Here is a 12,026-nt window from a genome sequence, read left to right as displayed (position 1 = left end):
TTTTCTCCCTTACCTCAACATAAATTATAAAAGCAGTGATCTTGGAAATATAAAATTTGTTTTTCTGACATGCTTATTACACACTATTTATTAATTATTAGTTATCACTGCAGTGTTTTTATTACGTTATGAAAACAGCAACTCTTCCAAGATCTCACTTTTATAGCTTATATCACTTTTGATTAAACCTGTTATAAGACAAAGCTCTTATCAGAGGCACCAGTAGAAAAAAAGGGCACATGACCCTCATTGCCCCCCCCCATACTGGCGCCTCTGACTCCTATGTTTCATCAAGGAGTATCAGATGTGAAATAGCAGGAAGGTATTTAAGAAGCCAACTCAAAGAGTTCCTCCTACACAAGCATTCAGGTCTTGAGCAACAATGCACATTACAACAAAGCTTAAACTTGTTCTTCATAATAATTTAAAAACAACACTAGCAGCCTATTTAATTTTAAAAACAGCAGAAAATATCCACCTCCCTTTCCATTTCTTATAAGGAGTCTTGAATTTTAAATCTCCTCAGTGTGATAAATATGCTTGCTTTGATCTGCTTAGCTCTTGAAGTCCCCAAGGCTCCAGGCTGCTGGCCCCATGTTGCCCGGGGTCCCTATGGAGAGCTCTGTCTGCTGAGAACCCCCTGTAACATTTGGTGAACCCCCAGGGGTTCACAAACCCCAGTTTGGGAACCACTGATTTAGGCTCTACAATGGGTTTTGGTTCAATTGTATATGTAACCATTTGTTGCCAATATTTCTGTTTGCTATCATCTGAATCACTGCTAATAAATTTATCTGAGCTTTCTCTATAAACAAATCTAAGTCCTGCATCTTAAGTAGATCTGTGTTCTGAGGTCTAACTAGTACGCTCTGGTTTATTATTCCTTTGGGAACAGAGGCTCTGATCATTCTCTGAGTACCCAGTGGATGAGGGGGGACACTTGGAGGTTGGAGTGTGCCTATTACTAGCTTGAATGAAGGACAGGGGCACCTGCGTGGGCTGACAGGGAAGCGCTTGTGGTTGACAGTCAGGGAGCTGACCCATGGCAGATACAGACAAGGCTTCCTCACGCTAAGGGCAGGTGTTAGCAGGATGCTTCATAATCCTGAGTAACCTTGGGAAGCATCACAGTGGTGAATGGACATCTGGGCTCAGAAAAACAGACATGGAGAGGTTAAGGTCAGCAGAGAAGTTCACTTATTCATTGAATTGAGAATGTCAGGTTTGGTTGTGTATAGACCGTATGAAATCAAGGGGAGTTGAGGTATTCTGCTGTTCTAGGCATTGCTCAGCACCTTGCAGGATCAAGCCATGATTTCACACCTACAACATACTGGGTTTTGGTACAATCCACAGCAGAATCAATGAAGAAAAATCATGAATGCATTCAGACAGATGTGGGAAGTTAATACTGAAAGAAGTGGCTCTTGTAGATGATCCTGCAGTCAGATCAGTGTCAGCAGATCCATGCGCCCACATGAGCCCCACTGAAATTAAAAGAACTTGTGCGCACAAGGGTCTGCCCGCTCTGATTTGATTGCAGAATCAAGGCCTGTGAATATATATTTTAAAAAAAGACAGACAAACAGAAGGGGAATTGTGCAACGATGCTCACTCACTATAAATATACAGACTAGTAGTAAAAGTCACTAGGGTCATTTTTAAAATGGTAGTTAAATAATAAATAGGGATGTCCTTGATTCATTAAAGCTCGCATAATGAAAAATATATACCCATTGACCCTTTTGGCAAAATGAAGCTTAATGTCTCAGTGCAGAATGCCCCAATTGCATTGCTGACATCCTTCAGTCAATCTACAAGTAGGTTTTAATACTTTTTTAAAAAGCCCTATCTGCTGTGTTTATTACTTTCAGGCACAGCAGAGAATTGTCAAAGTCTTCATCAATACCTGAGCATCAACAAAAAACAGGCAGCCATCTGGAACGGTGCCCTAAAAAGGCCCAATATACAGTAGAGTTGTCTAAATGACACGGCTGCCCTAGCTAGAAATAGTACAATTTCAGGGTTCATCTACACAGACTAATATTGCCATAATCTGCGGCTTCTAGCAAAACCTTTTGAAACATTCATAGCTTGGAATAGATTGTAGGTACTGTGGTGTGGGGCAATCTTTATAGAAAGACTTTCATAACTTTTAAAAGCTGAACAATCTGGAGTTGTTCTTGACCTTACAGTTCACAATAACCTCCCATTCCCATTACTACTGACAAGTAGACCAGTAGTTAAACAGTTATATTGTCTGTGACAGATGAGAATTCAGTGACCATGCAACATTTTGTATCACAGCATTTTGAAAAGCCCACAGTGCATTCAATATATTCTACAGCAACAGTTGCTATATGCCTTACAGCGTTCATTCTCCAACAAACCTTGATATATTAAGAACACTGAGTCAGTGATGATAGTGTTTGCATGCTCATTAAGTATTGGATGTTTAAGGTTCAGTGTCTGAAAAAAGGGAATTAAGCAATAAAGCAAAATTAAATTATAAAAATAATTTATAATTGCATCTTATTAATGCATTAACCTTATGAAGCATTTTCAGCCACTTAGCTGGATGCAACAAGATAGCGGTTGCAAGCTGATAATCCTAAGTGACACTGAATAGGCATAAGAACGAACTAAAAAAAACCTAAAACATTATTATGCTGTTAAGCACAGCTTTGAAGCCTGCAAACATGCCATCTGCCCCTATGATGGCTGCCCCGAGCCAAAGCCAGCACATCATGGGACAGGATGCCTGCAAGGGACAGGCACCCACTTATGTCATCCAGCCATCATGCCTTAGCTCTTCTGGCAGATGTCTCTTCTATCCTTCTGTAGTGGGGTAAAGTCAAAGATAATCCTGCTCAAAGCAAATCCACCCTTTTGTGTTGGGTCTCTCTCCTGGTGGGTGTATCATTGTTCCAGCTCTGCTTGGATCTGCCTATTACCTGATCCTTTAAAGTGGCTGGCCAGGTTAAAGGGTTAATTGCCCCTCTGTCCCCTGTGTGCTTTCTCTGAGTACACTCCTCACATGTCAGGCCCTGTGCCTCTCCCTCTACTGGGATGGAGTTTCACAATTCCCCTAATTGACCTAGGCTACAGTACACTGTGTATCCATTTTGCTTACCCAGCAGGTGTGACTGGGCTTGATACCTGTGTTTCTTCCCTTTGGGAATATGTGACCAGTAGTGAATACAGCAACTGAACAGCCCTCTCAAACCAAAGCACTGTTTTAATGGTAACAATAGGAACAAAGCAGTTGGGTTGGGGGGAGGACTTCCAGTACCACAGTCTGCACACATCTACCTTACCTAAAGCCCATCCTGTGATGGTGACTCTGGCATGCCTGTGTCACAGCTGAGGGGGTGCCTGTGGCAGTTTAAACTGCTCCCTAACATCTTTACCCAGAGAGAGTTCCTTTGTTCCTCCTGATTCCTGCACTTTTACCTCGCTTCTCAAAATTAGTTCAGCAGGTCGAGTCAGAATCCTCAGAGCTGAAGGTTTATGCATTGTACTACTCAACCCTGAAATTTGCTGAGAGTTGTGTAACTTCTGCATCTTTATCTTACAACCCCTCCATCAAACTAAACCAACATAGTTGTACAGTCAACATCCAGGACTCACACACACTACTCGTAACTTATTACAGAGCAGCTCTACATTGTTACCATGGTCACTTGAGACGGGTGGTTTTTAGTGCAGCTTTCACTGTATGCATAGGGCCAGACGAATTGAAGCTGGCACACAGAGAGATAAATTACACCCTCCTCCCCCACCCCACCCCACCACACATATGTCATAGGGTTGAAGATAAGATTGTAGAGAAACAATCATATGCCAGGAGTGGGCAGCTTTAAAATCCAGCAGGGTTCCAGAAGAGCTCTGCCAGTGGAGACTATTGTAGAAATGCGTGGAATCAGTGGATCCCCTGGTTTCACTGGCTAGCCTCTTGCTCTTGTGGATCCTGATGGCTTCCTGCAGTGCACCAAAGTGAAAAGGGCGCGGGGTCCTCCAATAGGGTTTTTCCTTTTAGAAGCCAGTTTAGAGCTGGGGCTTACTTTAGAGCATGATCCAAAGCTCACTGAAATTAATGAAGGTCTTGGCATTGACTTGAATGGGTTTCCAGTTCTCAACCTATTGTTTTAAATTTTGAAGCAGAAAAATATCTGCTAGGCTGACATTAGCATGTTTGTCAAGTTTCAACACAAAGGATTTTTTTGCATTCATCTATGTGCATTATAGAAGCCCCAACAAGGCAAAATAATTGTAATTGTAATGCTGGAGGACCATTAACTAACAGTGGCATGGCTTGCATTGCTATAATTATGTGATGCTTATCAATGTGCTGGAGTGGGAGTATAACAGCAAGCTAAAGTAATTGAATAAACACAATGTAATCAAATCACTGAGCTACAATTACAGGTTTCTACGTGTTCCTGATGCACTTCAAGATACGGTGTTTTCAGATTTTTATTATGTATAGTTATTTCTTGTTGCCAAGTGTAATAAATCCTCTGGAATTGCTAAATTTGCTAAACTGGGAGAAATAATATCTTCTATAAAAGAGTGAAATTACATAAAAACTGTTGGATGGTTCAGGAGAAACAGCAGCACATTTTTGGTTGGAACTCAATTATTACTAGTTGGGAAAAATTTGGTAGCCTAGGAACAGGGCATATATGTGTATTCATACTTGGGTGTTGTTTATTAAGGCCCTGATCCAACTCCCATTGAAGCTAATAGCATTCTCTAAATCACTGATGTTCAAGGGGGAAAAAAAGGCGGGTAGGGGTAATAGAACAAAGCGAGAAGGCCGTTTCCTGAGATGTAAAGATATGTCACAAGCCAAGCAAAGCTGTCAGTCCTTACTGACAATATATGGGTGTTTATATTGTGAAATGGTTTCTCTTAAAAAAAAACAAAACAAAAAAACAAACAAAAAACCTCTGACATTTGATTTATAAGCAAAGTGGAAAAAAAACACCTGCACTCCTTCACACCCCTTCAAAAAAAATCTCTTTCCTACTTTCTACTCACCCGCCCTCAACACTGAACCTTTACGCATTTCTAGAAATGAAGTTGGAGTGGCGGGGGAGATAGGGGAGAGGGGGAAAAGGTTGAGTTTCTGAAATGTTCCGGTAGCTGTAAAGTTTTTCCATACACTTTGGCACTTCCAAGTAGAGCTGAGTGAATCATTGATTTTCCAGGTTAATGGATTTTGGTTTGGCCACTCTCTTCATTTTGACCAGAAACAATTTTTTTCTAGTTTTTTGTTTTGTTATATTTGTAGGTGTGTTTTTAATTTTAAAAAATCTACATACATTTCTAAACTAAATGTTTTGGAACAAAGTCAAAATGTTTAATTAGAAAATGTCTTTTTGTTTCCAATTGGCTGAAACTATTTGCCAGATTCAATCAAAACTTCATCTGAAACTACATTGCTTTTTGAATTTAGTAATTGATTTAAAAAAAAATCACCCAGCTCCACTTTCAGGTATTATTATTTGTTACAGGTATTTGTTAGGATGGAAAGTGCCAGGCAATTCAAGAGCACCATTTACATGACATTCCAGTCCAATTTTTCTGACCTAATAGCTTTAGATAGTTGACTTTAATTTTGGATGTTTAGCCAAACTGAAGTCTCAGCGCTAAAGGTTTAGCGGCTCACCCAACATCACTGGCAAAATCACTGTAGTCATAAGAAAGTAAAAATGGCCGTACTGGGTCAGAACAATGGTCCATTTAACTCAGCATCTTGTCTTCCAACAGTGACCAATGCCAGATGCTTCAAAAGGAATGAACAGAACAGGGCAATTTATCTAGTGATCCATCCATTCCTTGTTGTCCAGTCCCAGCATATGACAGTCAGAGGGTTAGGGACACCCAGAGCATGGGATTGCATGCCTGACCATCTTGGCTAATAGCCCCTGATGGACCAAAGTTATGAAACAGCCTTCCAAGGAGAGCATTATGGGCAAAAAACCTAATTGGCTTCAAGACTGAGTTTGATAAGTTTGTGGAGGGAATAGTATGATGAAACTGCCTACAATTGCATGTAGCTGATTTGTGACTGGTAGCAGCAAATATCTCCAATGACCAGTGATGGGACACTAGGTGGGAATAAAATAAAATAATAGGAGATATACCTATCTCCTAGAACTGGAAGGGACCTTGAGTCCATCCTGCTGCTTTCACTAGCAGGACCAAGTACTGATTTTTGCCCCAGATCCTTGAGTGGCTACCCTCAAGGATTGAGCTCACAACCCTGGGTTTAGCAGGCCAATGCTCAAACCACTGAGCTATTCCTCCCCCTCCCTCAAGAGCTCTGTGTTACTACAGATAATTCTTTCCTGGGTGTCTGACTGGTGGGTCTTGTCCACATGCTCAGGGTATAACCGATCACCATTTTGGGGTTCAGGCAGAGACCATGAGGTGCTTTGCAGCATGGAGCATGAGTCACAAGTTTAAATTAATGTAAATGGTGGATTCTCTGTAACTTGAAGTCTTTAAATCATGAATTAAGGACTCTATTAACTGAGACAGAGGTTATGGTTCTTATTACAGGAGTAGGTGGGTGAAGTTCTGTGGCCTCTGATGTACAGGAATTCAGGACTAGATGAGCATGGGGGTCCCTTCTGGTTTTAAAGTCTAGGAGTCTATGAACTTGATCTAATTCTTTTTTTAATCCAGTTAAACTTTCGGTCTTCAAATATCCCTTGGCAATAAATTCCACAGGTGGACTATGTGTTGTGTGAGGAAGTACTTTCTTATGTTTGTTTTACATTTACTATTAATTTTATTGGATGACACCTGGTTTGTGTATTTATGTTAAGGGGCAAATAATACTTCCTTATTCATTTTCCCCACAGCATTCATGATTTTATAGACCTTTATTGTATCCCTCCTTAGTTGTCTCTAATATGAACAGTCCCAGTCTTTTCAATCTCTCCTTATACCCTTAATCATTTGTTGCCTTTTTTTCAATTCTAAGATATCTTTCAGATGGGATGACCAGAACTGCACAGAGTATTCAAGTTATGGGCATACCATTGATTTATATAGTGGCATTATGATGTTTTCTTATTATCTATCCCTTTCCTAGTAGTTCCTAACATTTTGTTAGCTTTTTTGACTCCCTCTGCATAATGACCTGATGTATACAGAAAACTTATCCACAATGACTCTAAGATCTTTCTTGATTGGTAACAGCTAATTTAGACTCCGTCATTTTGTATGTATAGTTGTGATTATGTTTTCCAATATGCTTTTCTTTACACTTATCAATATTGATTTCATCTGCCACTTTTTTGCCCAGCAATCTAGTTATGGAGATCCCTTTGTAAATCTTTGCTGTCAGCTTTGGACTTAATTTTCCCTAGTAATTTTGTATTATCTGCAAATTTTGCCACCTCACTGTTTACCTCTTTTTTCCAGATCACTTATGAATATGTTTAACAGCACTGATCCCAGTACAGATCCTTGAGGGAACCCGCTACTTACCTCTGTCCACTGTGAAAACTGACCATTTATTTCTACCCTTTGTTTCCTGTCTTTCAACCAGTTATTTATCCGTGAGAGGCCCTACCTTCTTGTCCCATGACTCCATACTTTGCTTAAGAGCCTTTGAGAGGGACCTTGTTCAAGGCTTTCTGAAAGTCCAAGTATACTATATCCTCTGGGCTACCCTTGTCCACTTGTTTGATTCCCTCAAAGAATTGTAACAGATTGATGTATGAGTTCCCTTTTCAAAAGCCATGTTGACTGTTTCCCAGCATTTTGTGCTCATCTGTGTGTCAGCTAATTCTGTTCTTTTCTATAGTTTGAACTTATTTGCCGTGTACTGACACCAGGCTTACCAGCCTGTAATTGCCAGAATCGTGTATGGAGCCTTTAAAAAAAATTGCATCATATTAGCTATCCACTACTCAGCTGGTACAGAAGCTGATTTAAATGATAGGTTACATACCACAGTCAGTAGTTCTGCAGTCTCACATTTGAGTTCCTTTAGCACTTGGGTGAATACCATCCAGTCCTGGTGACTTCTTATTGTTTGTTTATCAATGTGTTTCAAAACCTCCTCTGTTGACACCTCAGTCTGGGCCAGTTCCTCAGATTTGTCACCTAAACTGAATAGCTCAGGTGTGGGAATCTCCCCACACATGCTCTTCAGTGAAGACTGATGCAAAGAATTAATTTAGTTTCTCTGCAATGCCCTTGCCTTCTCTTAGTGCTCCTTTAGCACCTTGATTGTCCAGTGCCGCCAGCCCCACCCCCCAAAAAAAATTGTTTGGCAGGCTTTTTGCTTCTGACATACTTTTAAAACATTGCTCTTAATTTTTATGTCGTTTGTGCTCCTCAGGTTTTTTGATGGTCTAATTATTCTTTCATACTTGCCTTGCCCGAGTTTGTTCCTTTCTATTTTCCTCAGTAGGATTTGACTTCCAAAGGATTTCTTTTTGCCTCTAATCACCTCTCTTACTCCATTTAGTGGTGGCAGCATATTTTTGATTCTCTCTCTGTTATTGGTTTACTTTTATTTGTTTGGTGGCATACATATAATTTGAGCCTCTGTTATGGCATTTTTAAGACATTTCCTTGCAGCTTGCAGGCCTTTCATTCTTGTGACTGTTGCTTTTAATTTCTGCTTAACTAGCCTCCTTACTTTTGTGTAATTCCCCTTTTTGATGTTAAATGATACTGTGGTGGGTTTCTTTGGTATTTCCCCTCCCTTTCCCCAAGGATGTTAAATTTAATTACATCGTGGTTGCTATTATGAAGTATTTCAGCCATATTCACCTCTTGGACCAGATCCTATGCGCCACTTAGCACTGTATCAGGATTTGCCTTTCCCCTTGTGGATTCCAGGACTAGCTGCCTCAAGAAACAGTTGTTAATGGTGTCTAGAAATTTTCTCTCTGCATCTGGTCCTGAGATGACTTGTTCCCAGCCAATAAAGGGATAGTTGAAATCCCCCATTATTATTGGATTTTCTGTTTTTGTAGTCTCTCTAATCTTGCTGAGCATCTCACAATCACCCTTGGTTGGCTTGAAAGCTGTGGAAGAACCGCCAATTTTAGCTAGAAATGGGCTCATCCATTCATTTCACATATCCTTTCCCACTTTCTCCTACACAAATCAGGTTTATCAACAGACAGTGACACCTAAAGTTTCCTTCCCTTCCACGGTTTATACAAAATCAAGATTACAGAAATAGAGTTTCAGTGAGGAAAATGACATTATTATTCAGATGGAATAAATCCCAACAATGGAACATATGTAGGCCAGTCTTCAATCCCTAGTTCCTCTTAGCAAGAACTCAGAGTGATATTCTCTTTTTCCTTTTCATTGTATGTGTGAAAACAGCTTTACCAGGAGGAAGAAAAAAAATAAACCTGTCATCTTTCTACCATGAAGTCTGATAGGAGCATCTGTTCATAATGACAATTTTTTTACAGCTGTCAGTATACATAAATGTATTATGTGCCTGTATCTCATACTCAAACTAGAGTTGAAAGATTGAACTTGTGTTTGAGTTACCACAAATGCTTTATTTAAGAAAGAGAGATGCCCAGTAAATCTAAGCAATTTGCATTTATGGATTGACCCTTCTTCTTCCCTTCATTGTCTTAAAAGAGGAAAGAAAGGTCTGTGCATTTTGCCTACAGGAAGGAGTGCAAGAAAATCCACTAACCTTCCACAAGCAGCCTCATGCTTCTACTTTGCTCCATTTTCCCTTTATTGGCTTTTGAATATCTTTTCTCTTGCATAATGATTAAACAAAAATAATGGGGATTGAGCTTGAGTTCTTTTGAAAGTCCAACCACAGAATTAGTAATGTCCAGTTGAGTACAGGAATGTTTCTTGCAATGCTGTCTAGTCTAGCAGGCATCCATAGCAGATGGAGTTTTGACTTAAAATTTTTTGTTTGTTTGTTTGTTAGAAATCACAGATCCTTTCATAAGAACATAAGAATGGCCTTACTGGGTCAGACCAAAGTCCATCCAGCCCAGTATCCTGTCTGCTGACAGTGGCCAATGCCAAGTGCCCCAGAGGGAGTGAACCTAATAGGTAATGATCAAGTGATCTCTCTCCTGCCATCCATCTCCACCCTCTGACAAACAGAGGTTAGGGACACCATTCCTTACCCATCCTGGCTATTAGCCATTAATGGACTTAACCTCCATGAATTTATCTAGTTCTCTTTTAAACCCTGTTATAGTCCTAGCCTTCACAACCTCCTCAGACAAGGAGTTCCAGAGGTTGACTGTGTGCTGTGTGAGGAACAATTTCCTTTTATTTGTTTTAAACCTGCTGCCCATTAATTTTATTTGGTGTCCCCTACTTCTTATATTATGGGAACAAGTAAATAACTTTTCCTTATTCACTTTCTCCACACCACTCATGATTTTATAAACCTCTATCTTGTCCCCCCTTAGTCTCCTCTTTTCCAAGCTGAAAAGTCCTAGGCTCTTTAATCTCTCCTCATATGGGACCCGTTCCAAACCCCTAATCATTTTGGTTGCCCTTCTTTGAACCTTTTCTAATGCCAGTATTTTTTTTTTAGATGAGGAGACCACATCTGTATGCAGTATTCAAGATGTGGGCATACCATGGATTTATATAAGGGCAATAAGATAGTATCCGTCTTATTCTCTATCACTTTTTAAATGATTCCTAATATCCTGTTTGCTTTTTTGACTTTCCTGGTTAAAAATTACAAGGACGTGTGGCATAATGTATGTTAAAGAATAAACATTCGTAAATCTCTATGAGAAATTGCATCTAATCCTAGTCTGTGTGTGAAAATTTCTTTCTAAAGTATATACAAGTAATTAAGCATTGTGTGTGAGAGCCAGGAGCTGGTGTACGTATATGCACGCAGGTACACTCTTTGATTCTTGTGTCTGTTGGGTTTTTCCTGATATTTATTTGTAGTTAGATTAAATATATCAATTAGTGCTACAAATGGACAATACTCATATACCAAATTCTTAGAGTCTATATTCACCTTTACTCAGTCTTTCTTAGGTAAAACTTCTGATGGAAGTCAAAGGGATTTGGATCCTGGTCACTACAGTAAACAATACAATGTTAATACAAAAGTAAATCCATGGGGTCTTCTGCCTAGCATTTTATATTTAACTAATGACAAAAAGCAATGCCTATGTACTGATTCTATTTTTATGTATTTTAGGAAAACTCTGATCTCATTGAAGTGATACAGAGCAGAATTGGGCCTCTTACATGTTTTTAAATATTAAATGACTAGGTTGTGTGTAATAGCATGAATTAACTCAAAAATATAAAAGAAAGAGACACAGCATAATACTTCTCACCTAAAACCCATCGATACCTCTGAAGTCAATGGCAAAATGCCCATTGCTTACAATGGGAGCACAACTGGCCAATACTCAGCTTTCACTTTTTGGTTGTTAAAAACAAGGATCTGAATTCTATCCTCTCTTGTATGCATATAATTCATGTTGACTTTAACCAAGAGTGGTGCCTGTGTGTAACTACAGCTGGATTTGTTCAAAAATAATCCTCTCTTGAGCAACCTTCCTGGAAAAATCTTGTAAAATGTAGCACACATGAAGCCAAGAGTAGTAGATGGGTATTTAACAATATTCTAAAACATGCAGATTCATTATTAACAGGATGCAACAAGTGGATGCACCAGGGGAACAGAGCATGCAGTTTTAGGAGGAGGAAGTAACAATAGCATGAACAACTGAGCAGAAAAAACAGATCACTGCTCATCACTGTACTAATCAACGCCAGCCAGGAATTCTGAGCCATTTTATAAAAGGGATCATTCTCCCTTCAGTCCTACAAGATGGTTAAAACTTGTAGAAAGTTGATTAAATTCTAGCAGAATCTACAAGGCATTCCCATAAAGGAATGTCCTTGTTTATCCTAAATCCAGGGTTGCATCACACTACAGCTGTTGGACAGCCATTTTGGAATATAGGAATTGCCTGAGTCAGAGACAAAGTCTGTCCAGTCCAGGATTCTGTCTC

Source organism: Mauremys reevesii, linkage group 6 (genome assembly GCF_016161935.1).
Source record: "Mauremys reevesii isolate NIE-2019 linkage group 6, ASM1616193v1, whole genome shotgun sequence".
Lineage (NCBI taxonomy): Eukaryota > Metazoa > Chordata > Testudines > Geoemydidae > Mauremys > Mauremys reevesii.
Note: the sequence above shows the minus strand (reverse complement) of the source record.